Source organism: Scylla paramamosain, chromosome 20, assembly GCF_035594125.1.
Source record: "Scylla paramamosain isolate STU-SP2022 chromosome 20, ASM3559412v1, whole genome shotgun sequence".
NCBI lineage: Eukaryota > Metazoa > Arthropoda > Malacostraca > Decapoda > Portunidae > Scylla > Scylla paramamosain.
In genome coordinates, this window is record NC_087170.1 from 6,105,143 (window position 1) to 6,124,058 (window position 18,916).

The 18,916-nt window shown below is 37.6% G+C and overlaps 1 protein-coding gene and 1 long non-coding RNA gene across 4 annotated transcripts in view; one reads left to right on the forward strand and one right to left on the reverse strand.

Annotated features, from left to right (window-relative positions):
* LOC135110198 (uncharacterized) lies at positions 1 to 18,668 on the reverse strand. Its single transcript, XR_010273148.1, has 2 exons — positions 18,583 to 18,668; positions 1 to 6,449 (listed from the first exon to the last, which is right to left on the reverse strand). It is a non-coding gene; the product is annotated as an uncharacterized LOC135110198 (long non-coding RNA).
* LOC135110197 (uncharacterized) overlaps positions 1 to 18,916 on the forward strand; it is a 108,680-nt gene that overhangs the window by 83,670 nt on the left and 6,094 nt on the right. The gene's annotated exons all lie outside the window — the stretch shown is intronic.

Genomic DNA, 18,916 nt, shown 5'->3' on the forward strand with positions numbered 1-18,916 from the left:
TGTATGTGTGTGTGTGTGTGTGTGTGTGTGTGTGTGTGTGTGTGTGTGTGTGTGTGTTTACCTAGTTGTGGTTTACAGGAGGGGAGTAATCTCATAGTGTCCCATCTCTATATCTATCTAGTTTGGTCTTAAAAGCGTGGAGTTACAGCATTGATAACATTTTCACTGAGTTCATTCCATTTCTTCGCACTTCTGTGAGGAAAACTATACTTTTTTATGTCTCTTCTACAGTTAACTTTCTTCAACTTCTTACTGTGTCCCTTTGTACTCTGCATGTGTAAATTTATAAAACATTCTTTGTCCCCATTTTCCATACCATTTATCATTCTACAGATGTTTATTAAATCCCCTCTTTCTCCTATTTTCAAGGGTAGGAATTTCCAACATTCTTAATCTCTCCTCATAGGTTGACTTACTCATCTTCGGAACCATCTTAGTGACTGCTCTTTGTACTCTTTCTAATCTTATGATATTCCTCTTTATATGAGGTGACCACACAACTGCCACATATTCCAATCTTGGTCTTATCATGGAAATCAACAACTTTTTTTATCATTTCTTCATCTAAATATGTGAATGCCATTCTTATTCTTTTCAACAAATTCATTGTCTCCAGTAATTTCATCAGTGTGTCTGTCAAGAGTCAAATTTTCAGTAACTGTTACTCCAAAATCCTCTTTTGATTTTTGTAACCACACCATCCACCTCATAATGATATTGTATTCTTTACTTACACTTACCAAACTCCATTACTTTACATTTACTTAAATTGAATTCCATTTACTCCATCTATTTATCTTATTTAAATCATCTTTCAGTATCATACAGTCATTTACATTTTCTACCCTTCTCATCAGCTTAGCATCATCTGCAAATAAGTTCATATAATTGTTTATTTCTTCATTTATGTCATTCACATATGTTACAAACATTATCGGTCCCAACACTGACCCCTGCAGGACACCACTGGTTCCTTTCAGCCAAGATGAATTCCAGTCTTATATTACTCTTCCCATCTCTCTATCATCTAGATAATCCTCCATCCACTCCAGCAGTCTTCCTCCAATTTTTCCATATTTTTTTTTATCTTCCATAGCAATTTTCAGTGTGGTACTTTGTCAAATGCTTTCTGCAAGTCTAAATAGACACCATCTACCCATCCATCTCTCTCCTGCACAATATGAATTATCCTTGAATAAAAGGAGAATAAGTTCATGGAGCATGATCTTCCCCTCCTAAATCCAAATTGACAATTTGCCAAAAATTTACCTTTTTTCAAGTGTTTCATCCATCTTTCCTTTATTGTTCTTTCACATGTTTTTCCTTTAACACTAGTCAAGGACACTGGTCTATAATTTAGTGGGTTTTCCTTATTTCCTCTCTTCCAATCTTTCAGTACCCTTCCCTGTGATAGTGATGTCACCACTAGAGTGTGAATTTTATCAGCCAGTTGTTCTCTACATTCCTCCAATATCCAGTTTGATACTCCATCTGGACCAGTTGCTTTATTTACATCAAGTTCTTCCATCATCTTATGTATTTCCTCATTACTGACTGGTACTTAGTATATTCCTCACCAACTTATCCCTTCCAGCATCATACTCCTCTTCCACAGTAAATACCAGTCTGAAACTATTGTTCATAACCTCCACCATGTCCAGTGCATCCTCGTAGATTTTTCCTTCAAATTTCAATCTTGATACACCTTCCTTTTTCATCTTCCCATTAATATGTCTAAAGAACAGTTTGGGTTCATTTATACACTTATCTGTTATATCTCTTTCATAGTTTCTTCTCTCCATTCTTATTATCTCAACATACTTATTTCTAGCGTCAATATATTCCTCTCATCTGTCCTCAATTTTCCTCTTCTTCCATCTATTTCAAGCATTTAGCTTACAATTTCTAGCCTCTTTGCATTTTGTATTGAACCATTGTTTACCCTTTCTACAGCTTACTCCTCCTCTAGGTACAAACTTCTCCACAGCAGAATTATATATCCTTATAAATTCATCCCATTTTATCCCAAACATCTTCTGTGTCTTCAAAGTCTTTCCAGTCCACGGTAACAAAGTATTTTCTTAATTTTTCAAAGTCAGCCTTACTGTATTTAAATCTTTTCACCTTATAATTTTCATCAGTGATTATATTTTCATTTTTCAAGTTAAATTCCATCAACACATGATCACTTTTACCTAGAGAGCTACCATACTGTATAGTTTCAATAATTTCCATGTCCTTGGTAAACACTAAATCAAATCTTGATGGTTTATCTCTTCCACTAAATCTGGTATCACAATCAGCCCCGAGTCATTAAGTTTTCCATCGCCCAGTTTAATAGTCTATTACTCCATGAGTTTTCACTTCCAGTAGTTCTCAATGTTTCCCAATTTATCTCCTTACAATTAAAATAACCAAAAGTAACTGTATCACTACTTTCCATCACTATCTTTTCAAGACCTTTTAACACATCTACCAACATCTCTTCTTGCTATTCTTTTCGACAAGCATTGGTCATAGGTTGCACATACACTCCTACATAATTCATTATCCTTCCTTTTCCATCATCACTTGTAGAATTTCAGATTTGTCTTCACTTTTTATTACCTTCTCCACTTTAACACATTTTTTTAGTCAGAATGATCACTCCCCCTCCTCCCTTTCCACTTCTATTTTTCATCCATAAATCATATTTCATCATCACCAGTGTCAGGAGTTCCCCATTCATTTTTCCATTTTGCCTCACATAATACAGCATCATCAACTGCAGTTCTGTTTGATAACTCATTTAATTCCATCTTTGTTGACATTAATCCATTTACATTAGTATAACATATTTTACTTACTGTTTGATGTTCCATTTCTTTATTATCATGTCTCTTACTCTCCAGAAAACTTTTATCCTCCATTTGTTGTTCTTTTTTTCTTTTCTTTTCTTTTTTACCTCATTTATCAGCTTTTGCTTCAACCTTTCAATCTCATCCATATCCCTGTTTATCCATATATTCTTATATTCTTCATCTCCAGACAACCTCCAAGACCCATTTATTACCTCTTCTGCTTGTACCTGTATTGCAAACCTGATTCTTAGGGGTCTCATTTCTTTCTTCTTATTTCCCAATCCTGTGGAACTCTTCCACTTGCTTTACTACCTAACTATCTTCATCCATCACTTTCTTCAGTAACTTATTTAACAGGTTCTTTTTTCTTTTCCTCTCTTTGGATTATGCTTACTATTTTCTCCTCCTTTAAACCAAATACATTTACTTGTTTATATTTTTCTATAATGTGTCTCACTTATTTTTTCTCTTCTTTAATAACATTTAATACTTTCTGTCTGAGGTTTTGTTTCTCATTTTCTTGTTGTTCTATTATTTTCTTTAGTGATTCTTCTTCAAATCTACATTCATTTAACCACTTATTTTGCCTCATTTCCACATCCTTTACACTTTCCTTCATTTCCTCATTTCCTTTCTAAACAGTTTCTACTTTTTCTTTTATTTGTTTCTTTAAACAGTCATTTTCCACCTTTAACTTCTCATTTTTATTTTCCATCTCAATCAACTTTGTTGTAATAGTCACCAACTCCTTACCTGTCTCCTTCTGGTGTGCCTCTAGTGTCTTCTTTCCAATAACTTGTCCATCATTTCTTCCATATGTAAAATTTTTCTATACTGCAGTCTATAATTTAGTTCTCTTTCTTCTCCAGTAAAACCTTCAAACCTTGGGGTGCTGCCTTCTGCCATATTGTCCAAAATGTAAACAAACCAAACCAAACTTTCCTAGAGATAGGATAGCTATGCTCACGGTACTGTTTCTCCCCTCCCTATTTACCAACTAGGTATTCCAGTGTCTTCATAACATACCTATCTTGTTCCATCATGAGCGATTTTTGTTCTTCCTTCCTTCTTTATGCAGAGCACTAGAAAACACGTCCTGTGTGTGTGTGTGTGTGTGTGTGTGTGTGTGCGCATTTACCTAGTTGTGACATACAGGAAAAGGGCTATGCTCATGCAGTTCTGCTTCCTTATCTAGTTTTATCTAACTTTGTCTTAAATTAATTTATTGTATTTGCATCAGTGACTTCTTTGTCCAAATCATTCTAGACCTCCACAGTTCTATGTGGGAAGCTATTTTCTTAACATCTCTTCTACAAGCATCTTTTTTAAAGTTTTCTGTCATATCCCCTCAAGCCTCTTGTATCCCACATCACCCAGTCCTTCCTATCCAAGTTTTCCATTCAACTCATCACTCTGCACATTATGATCAAATCACCTCTCTTTCTTCCCTGATCCAATGTTATATGACCCAATTTAGAGTCTTTCTTCATATGGTGGATCCTTCAAACTTGGAGTAACTTTGTTGCTGCTCTTTGTATCCCTTCCAATTTTCTTTATAGATTTCTTGGCACTAAGTGACCATATCACAGCTGCATACTCCAATCTTGGACATATCATGGTCACAATAATTTTTTCTTTCATTTCCTCATCTAGATATGTAAATGCTGTCCTTATGTTTCTCAGTAGGTTATAGGTTTCACTTCTAATTTTGTTTATGTGTTTCTCTGGTGACAGCTTATCAGTAATAATTACACCAAAGTCGCTTTCTTCTGTTCTTTTGCTGATTCTCTCACTCCCCAATGAATAATGTCCCATTTGTCTCTTGCCACTCTTGCCAAATTCTGTCACACTGCATTTCTTTGCATTGAATTCCATCTGCTTCCTTTGGCTCCACTCCCAGATCTTGTTTAGGTTCCATGAAAGTGCTGTGCAATCTTTTTCTTTTTCTGTTTTTCTCACTAATTTTGTATCATCTGCAAATAAGCTAATGTAGCTGGTTATTTTTTCTGGCATATCATTAATGTACACAGCAAACATTGCTGGTGCCAACACAGGACCCTGCAGAACCCCTCTTAAAACTTTCTTCCAGGCTGAGCTTTGATCCTTAATTACTGTTCTCATCTCTCTACCTTCCAAGAAATTCTCCATCCACTTTAGCAGCCCTTCTTGCAATCCTCCAAATCTTCAGTTTCTGTAACAACCTCTTATGTAGTACTTTGTCAAATGCTTTTTCGAGGTCCAAATAAATACAACCTGTACAACTCTCTCCTGCACAATGTCTATAACCTGCGAACAGAAACTCAATAGATTTGTAGTACATGATCTTCCTCTTCGAAAACCAAATTGTCTGTTTGTCAACACATTGCTTTCTTCCAGATACTTGATCCATTTGTCTTTTATAACTCTTTCACATATCTTAGCCACTACACTTGTTAGTGACACTGGTTTGTAGTTTGAAGGGTCTTCCTTATTTCTTCCCTTGAAAATTGGCAGTATATCCACTCTTTTCCAGTCCATTGGGACCTTTCCCTCTTTTAATGAATGTATTATGATTCTGTGGATATTTCCGGCCAACTGCTGACTACACTCCTCTAAAATTGAATTAGATACTCTGTCTGGGCCTATTGCTTTCCTTACATCTTGGTCCTTTATTATCTTCTTCACCTGCACCATAACATTTATTTTACTTAATCCTGCGTCAATCATCTCTACATCCACCTGCTCCTGAAAACCACTCTTTCTTGTAAAAACCTGGAAACAGTTATTCATCACTTCAGCCATCCTTCCTGCCTTTTCACATATCACTCCATCAACTTGTAGTTTAATTATTCCAAGTTTGTTCTTTAACTTCCCATTCACATATCGGTAAAATAATTTTGGTTGGTCTGCATTTGTCTATGATGTTCTTTTCATAATTTCTTTTCTCCTTCCTGCATATCAGTAAATATTTCTTTCTTTCTTCCATGTACTTCTTCCACTGGTCACCTCTTTTATTACTTCTCCATCTATTCCATGCTCTTTCTCTTTCCATTCTTGCTTCCCGATATCTTCCATTAAACCAGTCATTTACTCTAAATCATTTTGCAGATGTCTTTAGCACGTATCTCTCTATTCCTTCATTGTGTATCCCAAGCAAATTGTTCCACTTTTCTTCCACTCCCTTTGCTTCATCAAATTTACTCCACTCAATTTCTTCAAAGTATTTCCTTAATTCACTGAAATTTGTTTTACTATAGTTCTCCCTGCCTTTTCTGTAATCCTCTTTCCTTCCTTCTTTCCATTTCTTCTTTTATACCAGACTTAAGTAAAATGTGGTCACCTCCCTATCAGGGTCCTGTAGTTGAGGTCTTCATTAATTTCTGGTTCTTTTGTGAACAATAAATTCAGTCTTGAAGGTTCTGAATCTGGTATTTTCCATACCCACTATGTAAGAACATTATCCATTACTATTTTCAGCAACCTGTTTCTCCATGACATTTAATTTCCTTCTGTTGACCAGCCCTCCCAACACACCTTACAGTTGAAATCCCCATCAAGGATTATGTTGTTACTCTTTGCAATCAAACTTTCCATATGTTCACTTGTATCTGTTAATACTTTTCCATAATCCTTAAAGATAAAGATAAAGAAATTTCATTTGTCAAATTGTGATACATTAAATTTTGTATACAAAATGAAATTCATTTTTGGCTTAAGAGCTCCCTAGTAGTTATTTGTACATTAAAAATAAATATAATTAATGAAGCAATAAAAACATTTAAAAACATTACTTGGGCTATTTATATGAAATGTTAATATCCTATCTTATGCATGCAGTAGTAAGTTATTTCTGCCTTGATTACAAACTATCACATACAGTTTTTGACTACTTACACCTAAGAGTTATAGTGATGATAGGTAGTTGAAGAGAAGAATGCTTTTAGGTACAAATGACTTCCTGTACCTGTCAGTACGCTACATGGGCAGGGCTAACCTTCTACCAGATCTTAGATATGTATAACAATTTTGTAGCGGATGAGTTATATCTTTCATAATTCTGTCTACTTTCTTCATTGTACTTCTCTGATAAAGCTTATCTAGTGATATGGTCTCTGCACCTAGTTTTCCTGCCTTTTTAACAATCCTTCCCAACTTGTTTTTGTCTTTACAGGTAGGCTTTCCATACCAGGCAGTGATTGAAGTTTAAAACAGATTCAATTGTTGATTTATATAATAGGCTAATTATCACTTTATCTACACGTAGGTTACTCAAGATACGTACAAAGTATAATCTTTGGTTGCATTTCCTTGACACCATATCTGTATTAACACTGCCCTTTAACTAGTTATCAATCATAAAACCCAAATACTTATACTGGCTTACAGTATTCTATGTTTTCCTTCTCAATTATTAATAGGTCTGGTACATGTTTATTTTTTAGTTCTAAAATTGAATATCATCTCCTTAGTTTTCTTTACATTGAGCTCCAAAAAATTTAGTTTACTCCAATCAACAAATTTTTTAACCAGAGTCAAATAGCCTTCATAATTATCATTATCAATTTTTCCTAGGATAACTTTATCGTCAGCATATTTTATAATAGTACAATCATCAAACTCACTTCTACAATCATCTGTATACTAGGTGAACAGAACAGGGGACAATACTCAACCTTGGGGGCTCCTGTGTTGGTGACTATCACATTTGACTTAACATTATTTACATTAGTATATTGAGGTCTCTTGAGTTAAAAAGCTAAAAATCCATTTTAGAATATTTCTATTTACACCCATTTCTAGCATTTTATTGAGCAAAATATGAGGTTGCATTGTATTAAATGCTGAACTGAAATCAATATACAATGCTCCAACTTGTGATTTAGGCTTATCTAAGTGCTTGTTAACATCATTTAGTAATATAAGTGTTGCGTCCTGTACATTCCTATTTTTACAATAAGCAAACTGCATAGGGTCTTTTAAATTATTTGTATTATCACAGATATAGTTTTTCAATATACTTTCTAAATATTTCATAATGTTGGATGTTAATACTACAGGTCTAAAATCTTTGGGATCTTTTGGACAGTTAGTTTTTGCAATGGGTTTCACTTCAGATTCCTTCCATTTATAAGGCACCACTCCCTGATCAACTGAGTCCTGAAATAATATAGTTAGTACAGGTGCCAGTTGTTCTGCACAACATCTAAGTGGCCTGGCAGGCACCCCGTCTGGCCTTGTATGTTCTGCAGGGACTTCTGCACATCTTCTTGCCTAATTATAATTTTTTCATCACTGTTAGATTGGATTTCTGTCATTATCTCACTACACGCATCACTGAAATCATGTTTATCAAATCTTGCAAAGAACGCTTTCATCTCATTTACGTATATCTTGATGTTTTCTGGTTCAGGCACACTCTGTTTCTTCTTGTGCCCGCATAGGGTTTTCAATCCCTTCCAAGAGTCTTTTACTCTGTTTGTCTTAAACAAGCCTTTAACTTTTCCTTTGTATATTATTTTAGATTCAGTTATTATTTTATCTGTTTCTTTGCACTATTCTTCTTTCAACATCACTTCCATTTCACACGAGTCTGTGTTTTTCATTTAGCATAGATTTTAGTTCTTTGTTGATCCATGGTTTGTTGTTTGGATATATCTTAATTTTCTTGGTAGGTACGATCATATCAAAACAAATGTGAAAATACTCATTAACCCTTTCCTTCCGGCGCTTAAATTATTTTCCCGTTTTGTATGACGGCTAAAAATGGTAAACCTAGAAATTGTCAGAAAATTGTTTGAATACTAATAATTATTTTCTCTTTGTTATTCTGAATACAATGTACAATGAATACTTTGTAGCTCGATGTGACCTCTCAAAGTTGAGTTTATGCCTTATAAAGGATTCCTCCTCCTCCCGCTGTGTGATCCGTCATGCAGAAACAGCCCGGAGAACGATGACGCCGCGCACACTCTCTCTCTCTCTCTCTCTCTCTCTCTCTCTCTCTCTCTCTCTCTCTCTCTCTCTCTCTCTCTCTCTCTCTCTCTCTGACAAGTTACCTTCTACCATTTTATTATAAAATCGAAGATAATGAAAAAATTACCATGAAAGAATGATAGGTATCATCTCTCTGTTCTGAAAAAACAGGTGGATCCTGTAAATCATTTTCCGAGTCCTCACTAATGTCTTCGCTTTCTTCATCTTCTTCTAAATATTCCCTGTCACTGTCTTCAAACTCAGAAGCACTGCTAAATACATATATTGTGTCCTGCTCCATGGTGAGTTATGATCTGAGATCCTTGGCTCTTATCAGGATGTCTCTTCACACTTATCATGGTGCTTTCCACCCGGCGAGTGCTTTCCACCCGGCGGGTCGCTGGGGTTGTCCAGTGTCGCCCGGAGGAAAGGAAAATAGCTTAGTTACCGCTAAATTTCCTGACCTAGTGACAACACTACATGTGGAAACATGCCAGACACTTCCACTCACACCATCTGACTCGAGAAACCGCGCTTGGACCTCAAAATTGAGGCGCGAAAATTCTTGATTACTGGTATGATCGCCGTCGCTACGGACGCATTTTTGCAATCGTATATATATGATTGCCAGAAGGAAAGGGTTAAAAATATCTAAGTTAGTGCTGATATTGGTCCCGTTTTCTATCAGGACAGACCAATCTGTACAGTCAAAATACGCTTGAAGTTGTTGCCTGTTATTATCATCTCATTTTCTAATTACAGTTTCTTTAGGTTTAACTCTTTTCAATAATTGTTTATATGTAGGCACACAATATATTCCATGATTTTGTTTTTGGGGGATCGTATACCACTGCATAATCTCTCTTTCCTCCTCCTCTTCTCTTTATTCCCACCCTCAAAACCTCTGCACTGCCTTCACCATATGTCACCTCATCAACCACCAGGTTCTTCTTCATTAACATCAACACTCCACCTCCTTGTTTACATTTTCTATTTCTCTTCCATATATTGTATCTTCATGAATGTATCACTTAATTTGATCTCTGTGATCCCCATAATATCTGGTCTGTGTTCTTCTAAATAATCATTTAACCTTAGTAGTGCAGATGTCACCCCATTCACAGGAGGAGGCAGTAGACACCTGCCGAAATGATAATTACTCCAAGTGAGGTCTAAAGTACTGCTCAGGGGGTGCTGTGAACTTATCATTAAGCCCAGCTGTGACCTCACTGAACGTTTCCCTTTGTGTCTCACAACACAAGGGGGCAGTCACAGCTTGCCCTCTAAAGACAACTCTCTTCCTCCACACAAACCTACAAGCACCTAATAACACACACACCCTTCACTCAAAAATTTTAAAATCATCATGGCGACTCCTACACCAGCCTTGGAGTCCCCATCTGGGGAGGAGACCATAAATGTCCCCAGGTCGGACTGCCTTTCTGTCGACGACCCTAAGTGTCTTGACACCCCCCTCAACTTTTTCTTCATTAACTTCTGCAACATTCACGGCCTAAGATCTAATTTTCAATCTGTAGAACACCACCTCTCCTCTTCTAAACCTCATCTTCTTTTCCTCACTGAAACTCAGGTGTCTGAGGCAACTGACACTAGCCCCTTTTCTGTTCCCTCCTACTTTCTCTATCCTCATTTTTTATCCAAAGCTGGATGCTGCGTTTATGTGCGTAATGACTTAACCTGCTCTCATGCCTACGCTCTTGAATCTTACGAGTTTTCCACCATCTGGCTACGACTACAGAGTCACTCTCATACTAAATTTATCTGTGCTGTATACCTCTCACCTAACTCCTCTGACTATAAGAAATTCTTTGACTACTTAACTTCCAAAGTGGAGCACATTCTGACCCTCTTCCCTTTTGCAGAGATCTCCATTCTTGGAGACTTCAATGTTCACCACCAGCTTTGGCTTTCCTCTCCCTTCACTGACCATCCTGGTGAACTAGCCTACAACTTTGCTATCCTCCATGACCTAAAGCAATTGGTGCAACACCCTACTCGTATTCCTGACTGTCTTGGAGATACGCACAACATTCTTGACCTTTTCCTGACCTCTAATCCTTCTGCTTATGCTGTCACCCTTTCTTCTCCGTTGGGCTCCTCCGATCACAATCTCATATCTTTATCTTGTCCTATCACTGCAATCCCTCCTCAGGATCCCCCTAAGCGAAGGTGCCTCTGGCATTTTGCCTCTGCTAGTTGGGGGGACTTAAGGAGGTATTTTGCTGATTTTCCTTGGAATGACTACTGCTTCCGTGTCAGGCATGATAGTGTCTGGCATGGAGGCATACATTCCTCACTCTTTTTCTCATCCTAAACCTTCTAAACCTTGGTTTAACACAGCTTGTTCTCGTGCTATACATGATAGAGAGGTGGTCCACAAAAGGTACTTAAGCCTTCCATCACCAGAATCTCATGCACTTTATATTTCTGCCCGGAACCATGCCAAGTCTGTTCTCCAACTAGCCAAAAACTCCTTCATTAACAGAAAATGTCAAAACCTTTCAAGATCTAACTCCCCTTGTGATTTCTGGCATCTAGCCAAAAACATCTCCAATAACTTAGCTTCTTTTTCTTTCCCTCCTCTGTTTCAACCAGATGGCACCACTGCTATCACATCTATTTCTAAAGCTGAACTCTTTGCTCAAACCTTTGCAAAAACTCTACCTTGGATGATTCTGGATTCCTCCCTCTCCTCCACCCTCTGACTACTTCATGCCACCTATTAAAATTCTTCGCAATGATGTTTTCCATGCCCTCGCTGGCCTAAACCCTCGGAAGGCTTATGGACCTGATGGGGTCCCTCCTATTGTTCTCCAAAACTGTGCCTCCGTGCTTGCACCTTGCCTAGTCAAACTCTTTCAGCTCTGTCTGTCAACATCTACCTTTCCTTCTTGCTGGAAGTTTGCCTACATTCAACCTGTTCCTAAAAAGGGTGACCGTTCTAATCCCTCAAACTACCGTGCTATTGCTTTAATTTCCTGCCTATCTAAAGTTTTTGAATCTATCCTCAACAGGAAGATTCTTAAACATCTATCACTTCACAACCTTCTATTTGATCGCCAATATGGGTTCCGTCAAGGCTGCTCTACTGGTGATCTTCTGGCTTTCCTTACTGAGTCTTGGTCATCCTCTTTTAGAGATTTTGGTGAAACTTTTGCTGTTGCCTTGGACATATCAAAAGCTTTTGATAGAGTCTGGCACAAAGCTTTGATTTCCAAACTACCCTCCTACGGTTTCTATCCTTCTCTCTGTAACTTCATCTCAAGTTTCCTTTCTGACAGTTCTATTGCTGATGTGGTAGACGGTCACTGTTCTTCTCCTAAATCTATTAACAGTGGTGCCCTCAGGGTTTTGTCCTGTCACCCACTCTCTTCTTATTATTCATTAATGATCTTCTAAACCAAACTTCTTATCCTATCCACTCCTACGCTGATGATACCACCCTGCACTTTTCCACGTCTTTTCATAGACGTCCAACCCTTCAGGAGGTAAACATATCACGCAGGGAAGCCACAGAACGCCTGACTTCTGATCTTTCTAAAATTTCTGATTGGGGCAGAGCAAACTTGGTATTGTTCAATGCCTCAAAAACTCAATTCCTCCATCTATCAACTCGACACAACCTTCCAGACAACTATCCCCTCTTCTTCAATGACACTCAACTGTCCCCCTCTTCTACACTGAACATCCTCGGTTTGTCCTTTACTTATAATCTGAACTGGAAACTTCACATCTCATCTCTATCTAAAACAGCTTCTATGAAGTTAGGTGTTCTGAGACGTCTCCGCCAATTTTTTCACCCCCCCCAGCTGCTAACTCTGTACAAGTGCCTTATCCGTCCATGTATGGAGTATGCTTCACATGTCTGGGGGGGTTCCACTCATACTGCTCTTCTAGACAGGGTGAAATCAAAAGCTTTTCGTCTCATCAACTCCTCTCCTCTAACTGACTGTCTTCAACCTCTCTCTCTCACCGCTGCAATGTTGCATATCTAGCTGTCTTCTACCGCTATTTTCATGCTAACTGCTCTTCTGATCTTGCTAACTGCATGCCTCCCCTCCTTCCGCGGCCTCGCTGCACAAGACTTTTTCTTCTTTCTCTCACCCCTATTCTGTCCACCTCTCTAACGCAAGAGTTAACCAGTATTCTCAATCATTCATCCCTTTCTCTGGTAAACTCTGGAACTCCCTGCCTGCTTCTGTATTTCCACCTTCCTATGACTTGAATTCCTTCAAGAGGGAGGTTTCAAGACACTTATCCATCAATTTTTGACCACTGCTTTGACCCTTTTATGGGACTGGCATTTCAGTGGGCATTTTTTTTTATTAGATTTTTGTTGCCCTTGGCCAGTGTCCTTCCTACATAAAAAAGAAAAAAAAATCACATTTGTGTATGACACTTTTAGTTCTCCCTTCCCTTCTCTGCCACCGTCACATACCACTTCCTCATCTTCATGTCTATAGCTCTCCAGTAAAACTCTTTCTTCTCTGTCTCTGTTCTGGTTTCATTTAGCAGATCATTTAATTCTGTCTTGTTCATTAATGTCTCTTTTCACCCAGCTATTCTTGTATTGATCTACTCTTGCCAGTTTCCATGCCCTGGCCAGTTCTTTTTCTACTGCAGCTTGTGACCAGAATCTTATCATTAATGGGCAGTGTCCTCCTTTCACAAGTTTACCATATCTGTGCACCTCTGTGTGTGTGTGTGTGTGTATTTACCTAGTTGTATTTACCTAGTTGTATAGTACAGGGTCCGAGCCAAAGCTCAATTAGTCCTGTCTCCATACCCGAATTTATCTAATCTCTCTTTAAACATGTGCACACTCTTTGCTGCAACCACTTCTTCTTTTAAGTTATTCCATATTTCAACTGTTCGATGCAGAAAGCTGTATTTTTTAATATCTCCCAAACAATGACTCTTCTTTAATTTCTTCATATGTCCCCTTGTACGTCTATCTCCTTCCTCCACTTTTACAACTAGGTCATCTCTGTCTATCTTCTCCATGTTGTTTATTAATTTGAACATTGTTATCAGGTCTCCTCTTTCCTTTCTTTCTTGCAGTGTTGGTAATCCAATTTCTTCCAGTCTTTCCTCGTAACTTAGGTCTTCCAATTCAGGTATCATTTTCGTAGCTGTTCTTTGTATCCTTTCCAATTTCCTTATATCTTTCTTCTTGTGTGGAGACCATACCACTGCTGTGTATTCCAGTTTGGGGCATATCATGTGTGTTATAATTTTCTTCATCATTTCTTTGTCTAGGTAATTAAATGCCACCCTGATATTTGCTAGCAAATTATATGTAGAACCAAATATTCCATTGATGTGTTTTTCTGGTGATAGCGTGTCTTGAATTATTACTCCCAAGTCTTTTTTTTCTTTGCTCTTTGGTATTGTGATTCCTCCCATCTTATACTCCCATGAAGGTCTCCTTTTACTTCTTCCCATCTCCATTACATGGCACTTCTTTATATTAAATTCTAATTTCCATCGTTTACTCCATTCATAAATTCTATCAATATCCCTCAGTAGTTCCTCACAATCCTCTTGGTTCTTTATTACTTTCATCAATTTTGCATCATCTGCAAACATGTTAATGTAGCTATTTAAACCCACTGTCATATCATTTATATAGACCTGAAACATTATAGGTGCCAACACAGACCCTTGTGGTACTCCGCTTGTTACTTCACACCAACTTGATTTATTATCTCTGATTACTGTACTCATTTCCCTACCTTGGAGATAATCCTTCATCCACTTAAGTATTTTTCCTTTTAGCCCTCCTCGATGTTCCAGTTTCCATATGAGACTTTTATGTGGAACTGTATCAAAAGCTTTTTTCAGATCTAAATAGACTGCATCAACCCAGCCATCTCTCTCTTGTAGTTTATCTATTACTCTTGTATAAAAGCTCAGTAAGTTTGTTACGCAAGATCTCTCTTTCCTGAAACCAAACTGTTTTTCTGTTATTATATTTTCTTGTTCAAGATATTGCACCCATCTGTTTTTAATGACTATTTCACAGAGTTTACTAACAATACTCATGAGTGAGACTGGTCTGTAATTCAGTGGTTCCATTTTATTACCTCCTTTGTATAACGGTACTATATTTGCTCTCTTCCATTCCTTTGGTACTTTTTCCTCCTTCAAAGAACTGTTAATTATCTCCCATATTGGTTCTTCCAATTCCTCTCTACATTCTTTCAATATCCATCCATTTACTTCGTCTGGTCCCATTGCCTTCCTAGTATCTAGCTCTTCCAGTAGTCTTTTAATTTCTTTTTCTTTCCACTTGTATGTTTTCTATTCCTTTCTGTTGTTCCTCATCTCCCAGTGATGCAAAGACAGTTTCTCTTGTAAATACAGACTTCAAGCTTTTATTCAGTATCTCAGCCATCTCTTGTGTGGTTTCATAAATTTCTCCATTTTTCTTCAGCTTTGTAATGGTATCTCTATGCTTTATTTTTCCATTTACATATCTATAGAAAAGTTTGGGTTCTTCTTTACACTTTCCAACTACATCTCTTTCAAAATTTCTTTCTTCTTCTCTTCTTATTTTAACATAATCATTTCTAGCTGTCCTGTATTCTTCTCTATTTATCTCATTCCATTGTTTCCTCATTTTTTTCCATGCCCTCTCCTTCTTCTTTTTTGCCTCTGCACACTTTGCATTAAACCACACTTTCTTATTTTCTTTTACCTTATATCTTGGCACATATCTTTCAACACCTTCTCTAAACTTGCTTAAAAACACTTCATATTTTTTCTGCACCTCCATACCTCTTAATAAATTACTCCAATCAAGCTCTCCGTAGAATTTCTTTAACCCTTTCCTTCCGGCAATTGTATATATACGATTGCAAAAATGCGTCCGTAGCGACGGCGATCATACCGGTAATCAAGAATTTTCGCGCCTCAATTTTGAACTCCAATCGCGGTTTCTCGAATCAGATGGTGTGAGTGGAAGTGTCTGGCATGTTTCCACATGTAGTGTTGTCACTAGCTCTGGAAATTTAGTGGTAATTGAGCTTTTTTCCCTTTCTCCGGGCGACACTTGGCAACCCCAGCGACCCGCCGGGTGGAAAGCACCATGATAAGTGCGAAGAGACATCCTGATAAGAGCAAAGGATCTCAGATCATAACTCATCATGGAGCAGGACAGAACATACGTACTCAGCAGTTTTTCTGAGTTTGAAGACAGTGACAGTGAATATTTAGAAGAAGAAACTGAAGAAAGCGAAGACATTAGTGAGGACTCAGAGAGAGAGAGAGAGAGAGAGAGAGAGAGAGAGAGAGAGAGAGAGAGAGAGAGAGAGAGAGAGTGTGCGCGCGGCGTCATCGCTCTCCGCTCTCCGGGCTGTTTCTGGATGACGGATCACACAGCGGGAGGAGGAGGAATCCTTTATAAGGCATAAACTCAACTTTGAGAGGTCACATCGAGCTACAAAGTACATCACTGTATTCAGAATAACAAAGAGAAGATAATTATTAGTATTCAAACAATTTTCTGACAATTTCTAGGTTTGCCATTTTTAGCCGTCATACAAAACGGGAAAATAATTTAAGCGCCAGAAGGAAAGGGTTAACCCTGTAAAGTCTGCCTTAGCATAATCTTCTCTCTCATTTTTATATTCCTCATTGAATTTTGGCACTTCTTCTTTGATCTCTATCTCCATCATCACATGATCACTTTTTCCCACTGGACACAAATATTCTATATTTGGTTCATTTTCTGGCTTTTTTGTAAAAACCAAGTCTAGGAGTGATGGTTCATCTTCCCCTCTGTACCTAGTATTTTCTTTCACCCATTGATCCATTGTGTTTACCATCATAGTCTGTAAAAATTCTTCACTCCATGTACTGGCAATCCCTGTCACCTCCATCTCCCCCCAGTTTATCTCCTTGCTATTAAAATCTCCTACTAGTAACACCTTGTTTCTTATCTTTAGCATGTCATCTATACTTTTTATGAACTCGCTTTGCATGTGCTTATAATCATCAGTCCCCCAAGTGTTGGTCTTTGGAGGCATGTACGCAACAATAATTTTTCTGCTTTCGTGTCCTTGGATCTTGATCTCCACACTCAATGTTTCTGACCTCCCTTCACCATATTCCACTGTTTCTATCAAGATGTTTTTTTCTTACTAGAATCATCACTCCTCCTCCTCCCTTATTCTTTCTGTCTCTTCTCCATGTGTTATATCCTTCTCCTTCAAATTCAATATTAATCTCCCTTGTTAGTTTTGTTTCCGTAATGCATGCCACTTCTGGTTTCTTTTCATGTAAATAATCTCTTAGTTCCCTTAGGCTGGACACTAATCCATCTATGTTTGTATACATAACTTTAATTTTATTTATTGTGGACCCATTTCTTTTGTGTTTTCTCTTTGTTGTCTTACTTCTTGGCCCGCATTCTTTAACCACCATTTCCTCATTTTCATGTCTATCACTCTCCATATATACCTTTCTGCCTGTTCCTGTGTTCTCTCTTCGTTTTTTGTCTTGGCCTCCTCTTTTAACTCTTTCATCTTGTTTCTTTCCTCCTCATTCATTTCTCTTCTTATATATATATCCTTCATATCCTCTATCTTTCTTAACAAACTCGTTCTTCTCAAGATGTATTCGGCTGCTGCTTGGGTATTAAGTCTTATTTTCATGGGACATTTCCCCCCTTCTGAATATTTCCCAATCCTGTACACTTCTTCTATTTGTATATCCGTTTCATCTCCTTCTTCTACAATTTTCCCATTGATTTCTTTTGCTCTTTGTAATTCTTCTCTTTCTCTTAGAACTTTATTTGATATGGTCTTCTCTTTATCCCCAAACACCATCAGACACATCTTTTTTTGTACCGTATCCCTTACTATGTTATCTTTTTCCTTAATGATTTTCACTACTTTTTTCGCCATCTCTTTATCATGTTCTTCTTGCTGTTTTCTTATTATTTCAGTTTTATTATAGTTTAAGCCATTACACACTACGTGGTAATAACCTACCTCATTTTGTTCTTCTCACTATTCACATCATTTCTAATGATTACACTACTTGTCGGAAATTAATAATAACGCCACAATAGGCCTGGGAATGCACAGCGCTCTCAACTTTTTCTAAGTCCTCAGGTAAACATAAATGGTGTATTGTTGCCTGAACTTCAGTTGTTAGGTTAGGTTAGGTTAGGGTTTTATTATAGTTTAAGCCATTACACACTACGTGGTAATAACCTACCTCATTTTGTTCTTCTCACTATTCACATCATTTCTAATGATTACACTACTTGTCGGAAATTAATAATAATGCCGTGGGCTGTGGGTAGAGATTGGGGACATTGGCATAAACTATAAATTTACCATTATTTCTATCATAACTATCTTTTCTTGTTCTCTCTCTTCTTTCCAACTTTTCACTTCCTTTTCAACTAAGTCTTTTACTTCACTCTGGATTTTGCCTTCATCTATCCTAACTTCTTTCTTCTCCACCATGCTCCTTAACTTTCCATTTTTTTTTTTAGTTCTTGTATTTCTTCACTGTACTTTACATTTAAATCCACTATCTTTTCCACTTCCTCTCTTAGTTTCTTGTTTTCCCTTTCTCTTTTTAACTCCCTTCCTTTCAACTCTTCCAGCTCTTCAACAATGTCGTTCGTGTCTTCAAGTCCCCTCTCCTTATCTCCTTTCCATCCTCTGACTAATGTCACCAATCCTCTTATTTCCTCTCTTATCTTTTAATTCTCTTCTTCTAATTTCCATAATCTTGCATTTAACCAGCCTACCTGTATATCTTTTCACTAAATCCTTCAAATTTTGGTGTGCCTCTGGGCGACGGCGACGCGGCGGCGGCCGCCATCACGCTTTGTTTACAACCGATTTGGATTCGGTGTTTTCACCCACAATTTTCACTTCATCTATTCCATCTCCGATCTTTTTTCTACTTCTTCCATAAAAACTCCACCCCTTACTGTGCACTTTCTTAATCTTTTATATGGAGACAGACTAAGAAAATAACTCGGACCCTGTACCCACAAATAGGCAAGTTCGGCGCAGCTGCTCCTGACACGTCTGCTCTCAACGTGTGTGTGTGTGTGTGTGTGCATGGCTAATATAAAT